We start from the raw sequence: 20,098 nt of genomic DNA, 5'->3' as shown, positions 1-20,098 counted from the left end.
TTTTGTTAAAACTACAAAAATATTTATTTAACCTAGCATGAACGCCCGTCAAAGCTCACTTAAATATGATATTTTAATTCTTGCAGATTTTGTATATATTATTATAGAGTTATTGTTCTATCGATTTTTATATATTATAAAGTTGCGATTTCAAAAATAAAAAAAATATACCCATATGACTTGACTGTATTAGCTTGAATCGAAATAAAAACTTATGAAAAATATATATATATATATATATAACTTGAGTTCCTTCAGCCATAATCGAAACTGAAACCAAAACTTATGAAGAATTCTAAATCAAATTATTTATAAAAAAAACTAGTTGACTTATGTGCCATCAGCCATAATCGAAAGTGAAACCAAAACTTATAAAGAATTCTTGGTAAAATTATTTATGACAAGAAATGGAAGTACATAACAATTAAACGACCCGGATGTAGATGTCACACAGAAAATAACACATACGCTACCGTATTAATATATAGATTAGGGCCAAGTGGGGATCGAAATGTTTATGGAGAAAAGATAAAAGCCTTGTTTTGGATGCGTTAAAATTAAGCAGCCACTTTTTACCCCATTGCACCACATGCTCAAGCCCGAAAGAGAGAGAGAGACTCAGAGAGAGATCTTGGTCATTGTTAGCCTTTAAAGTGTTGCCATAGATAATTGTGTCATCTGTGTCTACGAATGAACTTAAAACGTGATTTGGGCTCAGGATCATTGATACTTTGAATTTCGGACTTCTGATCATTGACAACTACTTGTAAAAACCTATTAGAGAGAAAAAATTTGATGATTGAGAAGACATTCCCAAACAATCCATACCTAAAAATATGGTGAAGCCTAATGCTAAGCTATCAAATGTCTTTAATATGTCAAGAGCTATTACTCTTGAGGGGAAACCCCTATTGATAGATTCACTGATCCTATATGAAATTACAGTCAGTACGTCAGCTGTAGATCTCGCAGGACAAAAACCATATTGCTTATCACCGAGTAAGTGGGTTTTTGCTGAGGTGATTGACAATTTTTCTATTTAACATGGATTCAAGCAACTTACTTATTACATACAGAAGACTAAATTGGTCTGTACTGAGATGCAGAAGACTGATCTCCATTATTTCTAAATATTGCGGTTTTCTCAAAGTATTGGGAAGCATTTTCTTTTTTTTTTATAGTAAACTAGCTCAGTTACCCGGCGTTGCCCGGGTGTTTAGAGGTGTGTGTTGAATAAAAAAAAAAAAAAAAAGTAGTAGGAACGCAGGCTCGAACCCGTACCGCGAAGGAAGAAAAGTGAAAAAAAAAATGTGATGTCTTTGCCATTACGTCCATCACCAAATCGGAAGTAGCAAAGGTTTAAATTAAGGCTAGTCAATCGAAAAGGGGGGATGACTTTCGAAAATATCGGTGAAAAAAAAAAAACGACCCCTCCTTGTCGAAAAGTGTCCAGTTGAGGATGAATGAATTAACGTTTTTAGCCAATTTTTCGCTATTTGTCATCGGGAGGGTTGAGCTTCAAAAGGATATGGATCCCATAAAAATCCTTCGCCTCTGTCGAAAGTTTTATGCATACAAACATACATTTAAACAGACAGGTGAGATTTATATAATTTATTTTTATTTTTAAATAGTAAATATTTACAAAAAAATACTATGAAAATGAAAGATATCAACAATTTTTTTTAATTTCACCAAATCTTGTGCAGTCAGTTTTAAAAAAGAACAAAAAAAAACTGTTTACTTTTACAAAGATTTTTAGCAAAAAAACAAAAAAAAACAAACAAACAAAAAAAAGATTTTTAGCAAAAAAAACAAAAAAAACAAACAAACAAAAAAAAACTGTTTACTTTTACAAAGATTTTTAGCAAAAAAAAACAAAAAAAAACAAACAAAAAAAACCTGTTTACTTTTACAAAGATTTTAAATAAAAAAAATAAATAAATAAAATAATAAAAAAAAAAAAAAAAAAAAAAAAACAAACAAAAAAAACCTGTTTACTTTTACAAAGATTTTTAATAAAAAAAAAAAAAAAAAAAAAAAAACATTTCAGCCGACCGGTTAAAACCAGTTGCTTGTTGTTCTTAACACTAGAATCCCGGGTTTCTTGAATGACTTTTTTTATTATTCAATTTTCACCCTAAACAAGGCACAGTGCCACTTTGAAGTAGGGAGCTACCAACGGGGACATAAGTTGCAGGGGTATTATGAAGGAAGATGAGTAGCAAGATGTCTGTTCACATTACATTTGAACTTCTGCATGTCAGTACAGTTGGGAAAGCAAAATCCCGGAAGAGGGTTCCAAAGTCTAGCAGTTCTGGGGAAGAAACTATTAGAGTAAAAGGCTTTCTTACACCTAGGAATCTCTACAGTGAAAAAAAAATGTGATGTCTTTGCCATTACGTCCATCACCAAATCGGAAGTAGCAAAGGTTTAAATTAAGGCTAGTCAATCGAAAAGGGGGAATGACTTTCGAAAATATCGGCGAAAAAAAAAAAACGACCCCTCCTTGTCGAAAAGTGTCCAGTTGAGGATGAATGAATTAACGTTTTTAGCCAATTTTTCGATATTTGTCATCGGGAGGGTTGAGCTGCTTGTCGGGGGTATTCACATTGAGGGGGTACAAATGCTTTCAATTCGTCAGAGCATTCACGATTAAAGTACTTGTAGAACAGGCAGAGGGATGTAACATTTCGTCGATGGGACAGAGGCTGAAGCCGAGACGAAAGTTCAGGACCTATCAGGTTGGCAACTCTCTTTTGAACCCTGTAAAGAAGTGAGAGACAAATAGCAGATGCACCAGCCCAAATGTGACAACAATACTCCATACATGGGCGAATGGTGACCTTTTAGAGGTACCGGATACTTTCAGGCATAAGTAGTTTTCTAGCACGGTAGAGAGAGCCCATCTTTGTAGCAGCCTTGGCAATACTCTCAATGTATCTATTCCAGTTCATGTTCCCTGTAAACATTAGGCTAAGGAGTTTAAAGGAAGTATGTTCGGGTAATGTGTCAAAATGTGCCAAAATATCACACGAATAGGAGCCAGTTGTTGTGGCCTAATTTGTCATACATAGATAGCAAAACCAAGGGCAGATAACTGATCTCTGTACAATCAAAAGGATTAGAGGGAGATAAATTTGACCCTTATTACCAGTTTTAAGAGATGTATAGATACTTAACCCTTTATGACCTGGTTAAACTAATTCGTTCAGTCGCAAATAAATAAATATAACGACATAAATAAAGTGGGAATTGATTTAAACAAACACGCCTTGTACGTATTAGTTCAGTATCTGGGTAGATGCCAGATACCTCCAGATTGCAACTGTCCATTGCTTACATTCAGTATGTCGCTATCTGTTTCAGCGAGTGGAGGATTCTGTTTGTTGTCATAAACACACTTTTTCAAGCACAATGGATAATAACCAAGCTAAGTTTATGAAATACAAAAAGTCTCAGTGGTAGTTTAACTGTTGAACTTCATACTATTTCCAGTTTGAAGGCAATCGTAGTATTTAAACTAAACTAAAATTAACAATAAATATTTTTTTTTATTAACAACAAATATTTTTTAAATCATCTACATCATAATTCAGTTTCTTGGCCTTTTGGTCAAGATCAAAGTGTAGTATCTGTTCTTCAGATGCTGCACTTCCATTTCTTGTTCTCTTTCCGTGGAGGAGAAATCCTTCATGACTGAGACAATTTTTATTTTTGTACCTTTTCTCCACGTTAAAAAACGACCCTGGTGTCTAACTCTGTCCCGTGGGGAGGCATAGTAAATAGGTACATTATAATTCAGGTCATACAGGGTTAATGGATCTGCTCAACTCTCAAGGTCAAAATTAAGAACAAGGTGAAGCGAAAACGACACATGCAGTCAGTAATAGTAAATCCTCAACGGAAGATATTTGTGCTGTTTATGAATTCCAAAAAGTAAGGTTAAATTCTTGAAATTCCTTCAAGATGCAAGTGAGATTCTCATCCGGAATCTATAAATGGATAAGTTTTGTCGATTTTTTGGCAAAACGCAAATATTTGGAAGGGAAGAATTTGATTTTCGTAAATCAATCCAAATTTCCAGACAATGCTTTCATTATTGGGATTAAGTTTTAGTAAACATTTCGAAAAGAGGGGATCCAGAGTGAGAGAGGTGAGGAGTGTGTATATATATATATATATATATAAGAAATCGAAACTACAACCGCACGGATTTAGATAGCATAATAGGAACGAAAGGTTACAAGAGAGGAAATGAGCAAGAGGAAAGAAAGAGAAAGAAAAGGGAAATAAGCAGAGAGTAAGGAAGAAGGGAGAGGAAATAAGCAAAAGGAAATAAAGAAAAGAAAACAAGAAGGAAGTTAAGCAGAGAGAAGAGGGGAATAAGAGGAAATAAAAAACAAGGTGTGTGAGAGAGAGCGGGGGGGGGGGTAAATATGTAAAAGAGACCATGATGGAATCATATGATATTACTGGATGAATACTTAATATAATCAAATCCTTCTTAGACAAGAAAAAATTCAGGTTGTTCTCAGTGACTGTACATCCAAACAGCAGGATATAAATATGAGTGTGCTTCAGGGATCGATTATTGGATCTTTATTATTTCTGTTATTCATAACTATTGTGTTTAAAATAGATATATTTGCTGATGACACCACGCTCTGTAACAGACAAGAGGGAAGACCGAATGTACACAAATCCAAGATAATGGCTTAAAACTTAAAGAATGATCTATGATGGAATGGGGCCGCAAATGGGTGGTAACATTTAATGCTAGTAAGACTAAGCTGCTTTCCTCTAACAATTACAAGACACCTTTCCAACCACCGATATCCATGACAAATAACATCCTACCTGAAAATTCTTCCTTCAAACTCCTTGGCTTAGCATTCACAGGCATTATGAACTGGGACAAATACATTGATGACATTGCAACGGCTGCTGCAAAGAAGGTAGGCTCCCTCTATCGTATTAGAAGACTACTCACCCCTGAGAGTATCCTGTACTTCTACAAAGCCACCATTCGCCCATACATGGAGTATTGCTGTCACATCTGGGCTAGTGCATCTACCACTAGTCTCTCTCTCTTGGATAGGGTCCAGAAAAGAGTCTCCAATCTAATAGGTCCCACTTTGTCAACTAAGCTCCAACCTCTGTCTCATCACCACAATGTTGCATCTCTGTGCCAGTTTTATAAATATTTTAGTGGAATGTGCTCTGATAAACTCGCTGTACTTGTGTCCCCTCGACATACATATCCCCGATGAACCCGCTTAGCAACAAAATCTCACCCCTTCACTGTTGCGGTTCTTAAATGCCAGAAAGCTTTCTATTCTAATATTTTCTTCCCTCGAACAGCTAGACTTTGGAATTTCCTTCCTGCTGCCTGCTTCACTGACTGTACTGATATGTAGAAGTTTAAATGTAATGTAAACCAATATCTTGTTAATCTTTCTCAAGCATGGTCCCAAATAGTAGCCCTATACGTCCAAGTGGCGATATGCCTTGTTAGGGATGAACAGGAGTATAAAAAAAAAAAAAAAAAAAAAAAGAGAGAAAGAGAGAGAGGAAAAGAGAGTGGCAGTACGTAGGTGGGAAAAGAAAGAGAGAGAGAGAGAGAGAGAGAGAAAAGAGTGTGCATATAATAGAGAGAAATAAACAGAAGGTGATAAGGAGAAAAGGATAAAGAAAGAAAGAGTAAATGAAAGATGGTGAGATAGCGAGAGATGAAGAACAGAGGGAGAGAAAGAGGGGAATTAAACAGAAGGTAAAAGAGAGAAAGAATAAGAGGGTAAATAAGAAGAGAAGAAATAAACAATAGGCGAGAAAGAGAGAGAGAGAAAAGAGATGTAAAATAAGCTAATTGCAAAAAAGAGAGAGATAGATAGAGAGATAGAGAGAGTGAAAATAAGCAGAAACTGATGGAAAGAGAGAGGGGGTAAGTGAAAACTATGCACATACAAGAGAGAAAAAACAGTGATAAGGAGACATGGCAAAAAGATATGAGAGAGAGAGAGGAAGAGAAAAACAAAGGGAATAAGTCAAAGGTGAGCAGAAGAGGGAGTAGAAGGGGAAAACAATCTATGGAGAAAGTATATTTGGATGGTGAAGCTATTGATGTTGTTCAGAAGCTCTGATGATGTATGGAAGTTTGTTTCGTTGTTAACTTATCAATCACTATAGCGTCATTTTAAGGCCAAACAGACTTTTTTTTTTTTTTTTTTTTTTTTTTTTAAATCAACACATGAAATGCAGTTTGGTTTTATGCCAGGGTGACGGATCACTGGTGCTATATTTATTGTTTATTCTGAGACAAATACGAGATGAGAATATCGTAGATGCATTTCTGTTTTTTTAAACCGTTTTTTCTTGTAGAATAGGGGTGATTATTCTATTTTTTAGATTTTCCTGTACAATCCAATTGTTTTTGGTTCTGGATATGACCTTGAACTATATCCGATGGTGAGGCCCCAGATTGCGGGCTTTGGAGAGTGTGGAGCCACCCTTTAATTGCCATTGCTCCCAGGTTCACTCTGATCTGGACTGGTAGTACCGGTTAGGGTCCCAACTATGGGTTAAATAGAAACCGGCTTAAAAAAAACAAAAAAAACAAAAAACAAATATACTCTATTAAAAAATTGTTCTTCAAAATCACTGGATTCGGCATTAAATAACCTGAAAAGGGTTGGTATGCCGTAAAACAAAACCAACCAACCAACCAATTGTTTTTAGGAAGTTTAATATAACTTCTTTGTACAGTGCTGAAAAGTTTTTCTAGGCTGTTTACTTGTATGGAAGTAAAACCTGACTAATGACGATTGAGAATTTTTTGTTTTTTTGTTTTCTTTTTACTTGGGAGTCACCACTTATCAAGGCCAGAAGATCACTCGAGGATAAAGGTTAATGATTAATGAATGTAAGGTGGTAGTATAGTAATCGTTAATGGTATAAATTGAGTGGAATTTGATTATTTATGCGTTGGTTCAACAAGAACTTGTTTACATTGAATTCAAAGGCTACTATATTGTATTCAACCGGGAAGCAGGCCAGTGGAACAGTATTCCACAAGCAGGCAGAAGAAGCTTTGTCCATGGAATCTGTGTTTAAATTTAGGCATAGATAGAAAGTGGGGGAAAGTGTATAAAGTGGTTGTAGCTAGTCGAGTGCTTTTTGTGAAATTTGGAAAGGGGTTAATCATAGATTGGAGTTCAGTCGAGCAATTGCCATGAAAATAACTATAGAACAGAGACAGGTTCGTAACATCTCTTTTGAGGGAAGAGGTTGCAGGGAAGGCTATTTATTTGCTCTCCCACCGAGCAAATTAGGCACAAGGCCGATTTTTAAAGTGAGGAATGAAGGGGAAATGGGGACCAACTCCCTGGGGAGTAGGGGAGCTGGATAGTGACAATTGGTATGAAGGGTTGCCCCTACATTGACCAAGGTCTTATATGTGGGGTTGCCCCCATGTATGGTCTTTGCTTGACTCTTGTTGCCCAGGCCCCGAAGGACCTTGACCGGGAAAGTATCAAAGAGGTTGCAGGGAAGAGAAAAAGGAATCACCTACTAGGTTTTGAAGACGGTTTTGAACTCTATCAAGGTTGGATAGGGTGTGCCGAGCAGCTCCTAGCCAGATATAGCAACAGTAATCCATTTTAGGGCATACCTGGCTCTTATACATATAGAGGATTGCATCGGCAGTGAGATATGTGTTTCATGGATAGAAATGACATGAAAATAATATGATGGATGTGTGAGTTTTTAATAAAAGCTTCAATCTGATGACCTCAGAGGAGATTAAATCTGGACAGTACAGAAAGATGTGTGCAGAAGAGTAGACTTTGATGGTATGGTCACATTGAAAGAATGGATTAGAGTTCTTAGGTTTGTAGACGGTATAATCATGTTGACACACTGGATCTTGCTAGATCACTAAAGTTAAGCTATGTTGAGCCTAGTCACTACCAGATGGGTAACCATTTGGAAATACCAGGTGCTGTATGCAGAAGGATGTCGACATTTCCCTTCAAGAACAGCAAAAATGTAACCCTGTCATCTCTCCTGACCGGGATATACATGTGACTGGGGACCGCTTATGAACTGATATTTCCATGAAATTTCCTCCTTTGGGGGAAGCTGGTTCAACCCATCTAGATTGAATGTCGCTGACATAGCATGGCATTTTTAGATGTAGAACAATTGAAGTGGGAGAGAAGGAGGGGGTGATAAGAATAGACTTGATAGAAAGAGGGATAAATAAATTCCTGGCCAGAGATAGGTTAGTTTGGAAGTCAGTTTTTAAAAGTTACCAAACACATGTCAACATGTTAAAAGGATATTAAACCAAAGACCATGATGGTTGTGATGATGACACTGCTACTGTTGCTGATTGTGATGGTGATGATGATTATGTAGCTGATGATAATGCTGATGATTATGTAGATGATAATGATTATGTATATGATTATATAGATGATGCTGATGATGGTTATGTATATGATTATGTAGAAGATGATGATGACGCTGATGATTATTATGTATATGATTATGTAGATGATGATGATAGAATGGATGAGTCATCAGAGAAACTTGGTAGAAAGTGAAACTCCTTAACCTATCATTCACAGGCAACATGAATTGGAACAAATACATTGAGGATATTGACAAGAATGCGGCAAAGAAGGTTGGTTCTCGCTATCATGCTAAAAAATTACTCACACCAGAGAGTATCTTATATCTTCACAAAGCCACAATTCGTCCATACATGGAGTATTGTTGCCACATCTGGACTTGTGCATCTAACGCTAGTCTCTCATTTTTAGACAGGGTCCGTAAAGGATTGTCCAATCTAATAGGTTCAGCACTATTGGTCAAACTCCAACCTCTGTCCCATCACCGGAATCTTGCATCTCTGTGCTTGTTTTACAAGCACTTGTGCCCCTTAAACGTACATATTCTTAACTAACCCAGCAAGCAGCAAAATCTCACGCATTCACTGTTGAGGTTCCTCGACCCCGGAAAGACTGCTAGACTTTGGAATTTTCACCTTGTATTTTCTGACTTTATTAACCTTCAGAAGTTGAAATGTAATGTGAAAATCTTGTTGCTCAACTCCCAAAAATCCCTTGTTAGACACGATCCTAAATAGGACCTCCTTACATTCCAAGCGGAAATATGTCTTGTTTGGGGAAAAGAGAGAAGAAAAAAGAAAAGAAAAAGTCGTTGCCAGAGATAGATTAGTTTTGAAGTTAATCTTTAAAAAAGTCGTCCACCACATGGCAGAATGTGAAGCAGGCGTTAAACTGATGAAGATGATGACGACGAGAATTTTGATTACGAAACAAGATAACCTTTTGATTCCAATTCTTTCAGATCGATGATCGATCAGAATAAAAAATAAGCAATTAAAGCAAATGGCAAAAGTAAAATAAAAATTGTTAATCTTTAGAAAATACAAAAAACAAAAAAAAAACAACAACAACAAAACGTATTTGTTTGCAAACTATTCCTGAAACGGAAGGAAACTGCACGGATATAATCAGTTACGTTGATCAATTTTAGAGCTGAACAGAATCTGCGTTCTTCAAATGAAATAAAATCGTCTCTTCAACTGAAGAATTCTAAAAGGCAAAAAAAAATAAATAAATAAAAATAAAAATAAATCCTGGTGCACAAGTAATCAATAAGGAGTCTTTTTAACGCAGCAGGTGGGATCGATCGCAGAAACATTCAGCGGGAAGTAGAATGAGCAGCGTCTCCGAAGGAAGAAAAGCTTTGACATAATAGAAGAATCAAACCGATACTGATGAGAAAGTGGGTAAAAAAATAACAAGAAAACCAATTAGTGCGTTCATAGCAATGAGATTTTACGCAGTAGTTTTAAGGATTGAAAAAAAAAAAAAAACGTACTGTTCAATATTCTTTTTAATCTTTCAAAATATAGTCTGTATTACTAAACTTTAGGCAGTTCCTATCAAGTTTTTACTGAAAAAGTTCAAGTTTTTTATATTTAACAAGCAAAAAGAAACACACACACACACACACACACACACACACACACACACACACACACACACACACACACTACCCCGCCATCCGGCAGCTATTAATCCAACTCAAAGTATTCGTTTTAAATCTACAAAGTATTCGACGTGCATTACATATGTGGGGGTTGAATCGGCGAAGTGATTTGAAAGAAATCTTTCTTTGTTGATTTTTGTTGCAGATGCTGTATTCGTCACTTTCTAGAGCAAGTAAGTTTTTACAAGAACATGTTAACCCAAAGTATTTTCAGCTAATGAAAATCGTTTCAAAACCCCAAAGTAACAAGCCCAAGGATGAAGTATTGCTGTCTCATCTGGCCAGGAGCTCCTAGGAAGACCTTATCCTACCTTGACAGAATTCAAAATAGACTTCGTAGCCTAGTGGGGGATGTCCTTTTCTCTTCCCTGCAACCTCTTTCTCACAGAAGAGATGTTGCGAGCCTGTCTCTGCTTTATCATTATTTTCATGGTAAGTGCTCGTCTGAGCTCCAATCTATGGTCCCTCCCCCGCGCCAAACATTCACGAGAAACACTCGTCTAGCTGAAAACACTATTAATAATTTCACCCACTCTTTATTTGTGCCTAAACCTAAATGTAGATTCTTTCTTAGAACTGCACACCTGTGGAACTCACTTCCGTTTACCTGCTTTCCAGCTTACTACAATATGGTCGTCTTCAAGTCCAATGTAAACAAATTCTTGATGAGCTGTTCCCCTAACGTAATCCAATTTGCCAAATTTACACTTCTAACGATTACTGTGATATTGTCTTTTTGACCACTGTACACTTTTTAACACTTATCCTCGAGTGGCCTCTGGGCCTTGATAAGTAGTGATTCCTTTGTAAAAAAAAAAGTCTATGTCGGAATAGTGTAACAGGGCATATACAAATGATTGAGCAATGTGTGAGGTGACGTTACGGCAAAGGAGAAGGAAAACGTTTATAAAAAGAACATGTGCGCAGACGATGATCATGTTAGAGAGGGAGGACAGGAGTAGACATGTTACACACATGGGCTAAGAGTGAAGCGTTTGAATAAGAGACAAGACATTATTCGGGAAAGTACCTGAAAATAAATGCCTGTTGTTTCAACAGAGAAAAGCGAGATTTATTCTTTGTCTTGGTTTTCTTGTGACAGTGTCTACATGTAAACACATGTGTAACATTACAATAGTAAGCCGGCACTAAGTTAGAAACTTCAATTAAAAAAAAAACAAGTGAAGCATGCATGGTCCCCCATGAGTGCACAGTGAACGAGGCATAAAAAAAAAATGATTAAGTTCCACATTTTCACCCCACCCCCATTTAGCCCCCAAAGTCCCCTAGGGCATGTCAAATCCTGGTGAAAATCAACAAACGGTGCAGTTTTATGCCTTAACATATGTAAATTTGAGTTCTGTACTATGCAAAAAAGAAATGACTAAATCCATCATTTGCCCCCCCCTCATTTAGCCCAAAAAGTCCTCAAGGCCTTAACACATTTAAATTTGAGTTCAGCACCATGCAAAACTGCTAAATAGACACACACAGAGAATTTGGGACAAATATGGTAAAATAGTCCCAAAGATGGAGTGTTTTTATTAGCCCTAAAGGAGCCCCTGGGGCAGACCCAAGAGTTATCGCGAAGTATAGACAAACAAACTCATATAGAAATCAGTTAGTTACAACTTTTCAGAAAGTTTTATAAAAATCCAAGGCATCAATTTCTTTTATTAATAAGCACAAAAGTGTCAATTTTAGCCATTTTAGTCTGAAAGGCTACCCCTAGGGTTGGGGGGCAACCGGAGTTTTCCTGGAAAATCCATTCTGCTACTGTTTTACTCATATCATGTTTAATTTTTGTGCAAAATTTCAAAACATTCCAAGGTATAGTTATTGAGAAAAATGCGGACAAACGAACGGACGAGGGTGAATTTACAGATCCACCCTTCTTTTGTCGGGGGGGGGGGCCAAAAAAAAAAAAATGACAACCAAAAACTAGAAAAACTAAGACTTCTCCACATTGAAAAGGATGCCAAGAACGTATTCTCTATAACCCTGTCCCCCTGTTCATGCCTTTCGCAGGAAGGGGGGGGGGGCATGGCGAAAGAACTCAATGACTCAAATACCAGTTTTCTACATCTTGTACACACATTCTTACACACTAGCAAGAGTCAAGCGAACAGAAACGAATTGCTACTCGTGGTTATACATGTAGTGTTGCATAGGTGATGAAATACATGTAGTGTTGCATAGGTGATGAAATACATGTAGTGTTGCATATGTAGTGTTGCATAGGTGATGAAATACAGGTAGTGTTGCATAGGTGATGAAATACAGGTAGTGTTGCATAGGTGATGAAATACAGGTAGTGTTGCATAGGTGATGAAATACATGTAGTGTTGCATAGGTGATGAAATACATGTAGTGTTGCATAGGTGATGAAATACATGTAGTGTTGCATATGTAGTGTTGCATAGGTGATGAAATACAGGTAGTCTTGCATAGGTGATGAAATACAGGTAGTCTTGCATAGGTGATGAACGATGCTGGAAAATATCAGATAAATTGCGCACATGAAAATTCAGAATCCAGGCAAGGCCAGATGTTAAATCCGATCACTGGTAACTTATCTTTTTATTAAATCACTTGTATTAATAACTTAAAAACAAACAAAAACGACAGTGCATATATATGAGAAAATGAGACAATAAAATTACAAATAAATAGCACCAGCCGATGAAAATTCTATTTTAAACTTATGCATGACAGACTGACAAAAATACTATTTCAAACTTATGCATGAAGGACTAAGAAAAATGCTACTTCAAACTTATGCATGAAGGACTAAGAAAAATGCTACTTCAAACTTATGCATGAAGGACTAAGAAAAATGCTATTTCAAACTTATGTATGAAGGACTGACAAAAATGCTATTTCAAACTTATATATGAAGGACTGACAAAAATGCTATTCTTTTTTTTACATAGACATCATCACTTATCAAGGCCAAGAGGCCACTCGAAGATAAGGATTAAAGAGTGTACAGTCGAAATTGGACAATATAGTAATCGTTAGTAAATAGAAATTCGGTAAATTTGTTAACAAGTAGAACGGCTTATCAAGAAGTTGTTTATGTTAGACTTGAATACAACCATATTGTAGATAGCTGGAAAGCAGGAAAGCGGAAGACAATTCCACAGGCGTGCAGTTCTAAGAAAGAAGCTTTGTTCATGGAATCTACGTTTATTTCAAACTTACGCATGAAGGACTGACAAAACATACTATTTCAAACTTATGCTAAAAAGCAAAATGTAAAACAAAACGTCTGCTCAGTTTGAAAGCTTGCAGATAATTTTTAATCACAGGGTGGGGGGGGGGGCGAAGTCCAAAAGTACAGACTTATAGTGCGTCCGACGTTAGACAATTATCTCTAATACAGACATCAAACTTGATTATACTACTAGCCATGTTTAATCAGTGTTGTTCTGACTACAGTAAAATTATTTTAGTTTTAAATTTTTATTTGTTTGCATATGATTTTGACTTTTCGGTCAGAATTAGAAAACGTTTCCATATTATTTCTTGTCAAGGTGGGACTGCATAAGTTTTTTTTTTAATAAAAGTATTTTACTATAGTACCAATAAGATGGTACAATAACAACAAATAAAAATAGGCAAGTCAGAGTCAAACTTTGATGTGTTAACTTAAGTACTATTTAGGTTCAACTTTTAAAATCTTACAAGATAACTTTATATGCTAGATTATAAACCACTGCTTCATATTTGAATGTAACTTGACCATTATTTTGACTTAATATAATTTTTTATTAATTGGCTCCAGACAAGGCATAAAGCTACTTGATGTAAGAAGCTAACAAGGACAAAAGATGATATTCAAAAAGATAAGAGATGCCTATTGGCTTTAATCTTGAAAAGAACAAGGCTATAGGTAGGAGGAAAACTGTTAACAGGCAGAGAGTTCCATAAGCCTGCAATTCTTGGAAAGAAGCTACTGGAATAGGAAGCTGTATTATAATGAGATTGGTGAAGACCACTAGACCAACGAGTAAAACGAGCTGGAACAAAGGAAACAGGGAATATATCAGACAATTCTGAAGAAAACATGCCATAATCATATATATATTATTTAATTAACTGGAATTCATTACTGACGAAGGCCAGAAGAATAGTTGGCTGAAACATTGTGAAACAATAACTAAAAAGATGAGGAAAATAGTCCGCAATAAATAAATTAATGCTATAATCATGTTTATGGAAAAGACTGAGACTAGCAACATCAGTTATAATCAATATTGTCTGCTCTTTTTTTTTTTTTACTTCCGGTTTCTGCTCCACATACAGGAAACGGTGACAAGCAAGATATGGTTCTTTTTTTTATTAATTCTTAGATTCCTCTCAGATAATATCAAAGCCCCTCTTTTTGTAACATTACATATGTGTTAACATGTAAACACCGTCGCAAAGAAACAAAAGCAAGGAAAGAATTTGATTCCTTATGTTTTTTTAGTTGAAACAACAGACGTTTATTTACAGGTACTTTCTAGATAATGCTTTTTTGCTCAAAAGTCTTCTTGTACTCCAATATGCTTAACAAGACTGCCATGTTGAACACATGGTACTCTGTCTTTGCTCTCAGCCCACATGTGTAACACGTCTCATCTCTGTCCTTTTCTCTTTTCTTTCCTTCTTCCTTGCTGTGACGTCACCTTACACACCACGGTCATTTGCATACAGATGCTGCAGCCACACACGCGTCCGTGCTCTGTTACATCTTTTCCCATGTTAAGAATGGCTTTCATGTCCGCTTGACCATGTTTAATTATCCAGCCAAATAGACAGTAAAAACTGGAAGTCAAAAAGAGTGGACAATCTTGACTATAACGATAATATCATGTTTATGAGGAAGAGAGAAGGTACAGAAGAAAAAAAAATAGTAGGGGCCAATCAAATTACAGATACGTTTCTCGACCTTATATAATATACATCCATTATATATTTTTGTCAATACAACTACTGTTAACTATTGTTTGATGGCTTTTGTATATTGGCCTACTTTTTTTGTTTTGGTTTTCATTGGCTATTGTTTTTGTAACAACTTTTGAATTGTAGTGTATTTTATTGTATTCTATTGAATTCAATGTAGCCATACCTGCTCCAACAAGCTTGGCAACTACGGTCATTGGAATCGGTACAATGGCTACACGATTTTCACCTTAGTCATTGTATAGTATCTCAGCATCTGTCTTTCCAACAATAACACTTACAAAAAAATCTGTATTGTTCTTGGCTGATTGAGTATTGATTCCTAATCCATGTAAGAAAATTTGTTATTGTATTTTGTTTTCTTTCAATTTGCTTAGGGTTAGTTTGCAAGAAGTGTGAGACAAAAAGCAAAAGAAAGGAGTTGGGGGCAGGTCATTTTTTTTTTTTTTGCGATAGTTATACGGCATAATTTACGTTGAGACACTGGTTTCTGTTAAATCACCAAAGTTAAGCAACATTGAGTATGGTCAGCACAAAAATCGGTGACACTTGGGAATTCCAGCTGCTGCATGCACTCTCCGCTTATCTCGACATTATTTCTAGTCGTCTAGCATTTCTCCTTGCTGCTAGACACAAGCAGTGGCGATTCAGGAGAGGTGCAGTTCGAGATTGTGCAACCCTTGCTTCACAATTACCTGCGCAGCTACTCTTACAGGGAGTATCCATTGTCTTTTGAGCTTGAATGGAGGCATCGATAGTTGAAACTGTACAGTACATAAGAATTTTTTTTTTTTACTCTTGTTCACCTCCAACAATACATACTGCCACTTGAGCGTATTTGTTTTTGTTCATTTGTTGTACAGTATACACTCTAGGCGGGTTGAATCAGCTTCTTCCAAGGGAAGAAGTGTCAAGGGAACATGAAATTTACTAGCGGTTCCCGGCCACCTGTAATGTTTTGTGCATTTTAGGTCAGGAAGCCAGTATCTTCAAACAGCCTGATCTGGTAGCACCAGATGCCCTAACAGGTATTACCAGTCTAAGCCAAAGTGGACCTAGGAGCAATGGTAACTAAGGAGCAACTCCACATTCCCCACAGCCCTCAAATGGAACCTCATCCTGAATGTCTTTTAAAGTCATACCCAAGACCAGTGGACGTATTTGGGACCATATCTACAGGGGACTATGTAAGGAGATAAAGTAGATGTTTGTTCACATTACATTTAAACGTCTGCATGTCAGGAAAGCAGGAAAGTTTTGTTTTCAGAGTTTTGAAATTATCATCTGATAGCAAGTGTCCGCATTGGATTTTTCTGGCAGCTTATTGCTGGAAGATACTGACGCTACTGCAGGTCAATTTCTGGATCAGTACTCCAATAGGTACAGGGTTTTGTCATTAGTACTTATTTTCTTTTAAAAAAGAAGGAATAACTTTTTAGTTGAATCCGTTAGGATTTTCTGGAATTTTATTATTTAACTTTAATCTTTCTATCATAATATCGATTATTTAAAAATGACTATTATTTGGATTCTTCAGAATATTTTTCTCATCTTGTAACCTCCAACCTTCTTCAATTATCAATTTTTGATACTTAGCAGAGGCATTCCAATACGAAATCTAAGAATACTCCTAGATACATAAAGTATATATGTGTGAAATTTCAAAAAAAAAAAAATAAAATAAAATAAATAAATAAATAAAAATTAGTCCAGTCATTTTGGAGTCCATAGGAAACAAACTAACAGACACACACAAAGTTCCCGGTTGTAAAATCTGCTTTAAAAAAAATGTAATAGCGGGTGGGAGTGGGGGTGGGGGGTCTCAGAACAAACTTGGTGCCATCAGTCAGAATGGAAACCGAAAGCAAAATTTGTAAGCAAAAAAAAAAAAAAAAAAAAAAAAAAGATATAGTGAGTTTTCCTGGTTGAGAAATAATAAATAGGAGAAATGAAGTTCAGTATAATCAGAGTAGATGGAGGGGGTTGGGGGTTGGTAAGTGCACTTTATTTTGAAAGCCAAAAGATAAGATTCAAAACACGAACATGTAATCACCGTTTCCAACATGATTGTTCAGCAGTTTAAATGCTGCATGTCACGGTAAAAAAAAAACATAAAAACACGAAAATAAAAAAGAATGTGATTGTTTGGGAAGTTTAAAGAAATTTGTTAAAAAAAAAACTTACTTATCCTGTTATTAAAAGAAAAAAAAGAAAAGAAAAAAAATGACGCGTGCCAGGCACGAAATCGCAAAAGATAAGACCGTAAGAGGGGCACGTTATACAATAGACTAAGACATTATTAATGTTATCACGTTGCGAATTTATCTATTTAAATTGAAGGTTACGCATTTGTGCATGTGTGTTTAAGAAAAAGCGTCTAAGCGACGATTTTTACCTGGCCGGCCCCTCTCCTTTCAAACAAAACCACGTTTATACATTAAATAATTGAGGATTTTTTTCTAACTTTTCGATATTACTTGTCCGAGCGATCGCTTTTTCTAACGATACCATGTCCATGCTGCAACAATGCGGATGACGAATGTTTTTAGCAGACATATGAACACACACACACACACATTTGAAATTTATTATATAGACTAGCATGAATACCTGGCGTTGCCCGGGTGGACATGAAGTAAGGTTTGTACACAGCTGCTATACTGAGGATATTGATATCCCCATTTTGAAATTTTTTTAAAATAAAAGAACGGAATCGCCCAAAAAACGAAGAAATAGGTGACAACCTCCCCACCAGATATTTCGGCAGAAGGAATACAAAGAGAAGCACTTTTGTTGAATCAAAGCAACTTATTTGCACAACGTTTTGGCTTATGTAACATCCGACCTTCTTCAGATGTATTGTGTCAAACTCAAGAATCTGCACAGAATTTAAAACAGAACCCTTATTTGATCTAAGGGGGTACCGTGGTTGTTTCAAAGCAGATATGGTTGGTCTTATCAACCCAAGGCAGTAACACGATTCAACTTTTGCAATTTCCCACAGGCGGTGTAGAAGAATTGATGAGGAGGGAATTCAGAAAGTCTCTAAATTCCACTTGATCACCTGGGTGTATCACTCTCAGTTTTAAAACCTGCACACTACTACAAAGTGGTGATCCTCCGTGCAGTTAAGACATGGAAAGAGGAATAGAGAAACAATACTCCCAAGGAGGGGACATCATTGAAGACCTGACTTTGAGCCTTCCAGGTTTTGCTACAAATAGCAGAAAGCAGTGGATAGGCGAAAACTGGATCAAAACCAAGACAGCAGGACTGCAGTAAACAAACACAGGTCGAGACGAACAGACTCCCCAATCTATCCTAAGTGCAAGGAAATTCCCCAGGACATAGACTATTTGATCCTACACTGTCCAGTCACCCGACTGGAAGGAGGCTATGTGACAGCCCATCTACCTGAAGACTTCTCAAACTGGCTAAAAAATAGCTGTATAAAGGTCTTTTTTTTTTCTTTTTTTTTTTTTACATAGGCATCACCACATTATCAAGGCCAAGAGGCCACTCAAGGATAAGGGTTAAAGAGTGTACAGTAGAAATTGGACAATATAGTAATCATTAGTAATGAAAATTTGATAAATTTGATAACTTATATGGAATGGCTCATCAAGAACTTATTTACATTAGACTTGAAGACAACCATATTGTAGTCAGCCGGAAAGCAGGAAAACGGAAGACAATTCCACAGGCGTGCAGTTCTAAGAAAGAAGCTTTCTTCATGGAATCTATGTTTAGGTTTAGGCACAGATAAAGAGTAGGGGGAATTATTGATAGTGTGTACAGCTAGACGAGTGTTTCTTGTGAAAGTTTGGCGAGGGGGGACCATAGATTGAAGCTCAGTCGAACACTTTCCATGAAAATAACGATACATCAGAGAAACTCGCAACATCTCTTCTGTGAGATAGAGGTTGCAAGGAAGAGAAAAGGACATCTCCTACGAGGCTACGAAGTCTATTTTGAACTCTATCAAGGCAGGACAAGTCCTTTCTAGCAGCTCCTGCCCAGATGTGGCAACAGTATTCCATCCTTGGACATACCTGGCTCTTATATAGATAGAGAATAGCATCAGCAGTGAGATATCTACCGGATCGATAGATAGTAGTATAGGTCTAACCTATACTACTACTACTACTACTACTACTACTCTTGAAAATGTGACATGAAAAGAAGGCAGAAATGTAGTAGTATGTTAATAATAAAAAAAAATTTCTGAAAATGTTTTGATAATTAATAAAAGTTCATGATTTAGGGATTTGCTACTGAAGGAAACAAACGTTAATTAACTCAGCTTTAATATCTTTTTTTTTATTTATTATGAAAAATCACTCCAGACAAAGCATGATACCACTTGATGTAAAAAGCTAAAAAAAAAAAAAAATACAAAAACAAAAAATACAAATTTGAAAACTTACCAACAATAAGTGTTAGATGGAATAGCTTCCGACCCAGAAAACAGCAATTCTTCCCTTTTTGTCAGAAACATTGCTCATGGAATGTGAGAACTAAAGAACAAAATAAGGGCAGTTTACACGACTGCCAAAAGTAAACTGAAGATCCACTTTCTATTCTTCTACTCTCCGAATAGATTCCTTTGCTTCCTTTGTTCCAGCTCGCTTGACTCGGTCTAGTAGTCTTCATCAATTTCCCGTTTTAATACCTCATTGTAATACGGTTTCCTATTCCAGTAGCTACTTTCCAAAAACTGCAAAGCTGCGGAATTCTCTTCCTGCTCACTGTTTTCTGTCTACCTATAGATTTGATCTTTTAAAGACTAAGGTTAATAAGCATCTCTTGTCTTTGAGATAATCATCTTCAGTTTTTGTTTGTTCTTTATATCAAGTGGCTTCATATCTTGCCTCGAGCAATTTCCATTAATAAAAAAAAAAATTTCTGAAAAATATTCGCTTGATTCACAAAACTGTCCTGATGACTGACTATTTGTAGCTGCAATTGATTTCTCAGGAAGTTTATGACCCATAAAGTCTGGATTTAAAAATAACCTACATTTGAAACTACAAACCAGAAATAAACACTTCAGGATACTTGAAAT

At 36.3% G+C, this 20,098-nt stretch overlaps 1 protein-coding gene and 1 pseudogene across 8 annotated transcripts in view; one reads left to right on the top strand and one right to left on the bottom strand.

Moving 5' to 3' along the window:
• Window positions 1-20,098, bottom strand: part of LOC145247308 (uncharacterized) — a 537,232-nt gene that overhangs the window by 394,024 nt on the left and 123,110 nt on the right. The window lies entirely within an intron of this gene.
• LOC145247673 (U2 spliceosomal RNA) lies at window positions 3,596-3,728 on the top strand (annotated as a pseudogene).

The sequence above is a fragment of the Euprymna scolopes genome, chromosome 25, assembly GCF_053919585.1.
Source record: "Euprymna scolopes isolate OS-2025 chromosome 25, ASM5391958v1, whole genome shotgun sequence".
NCBI classification, from domain to species: Eukaryota; Metazoa; Mollusca; class Cephalopoda; order Sepiida; family Sepiolidae; genus Euprymna; species Euprymna scolopes.
This window is presented reverse-complemented; position numbering and strand designations above follow the sequence as displayed.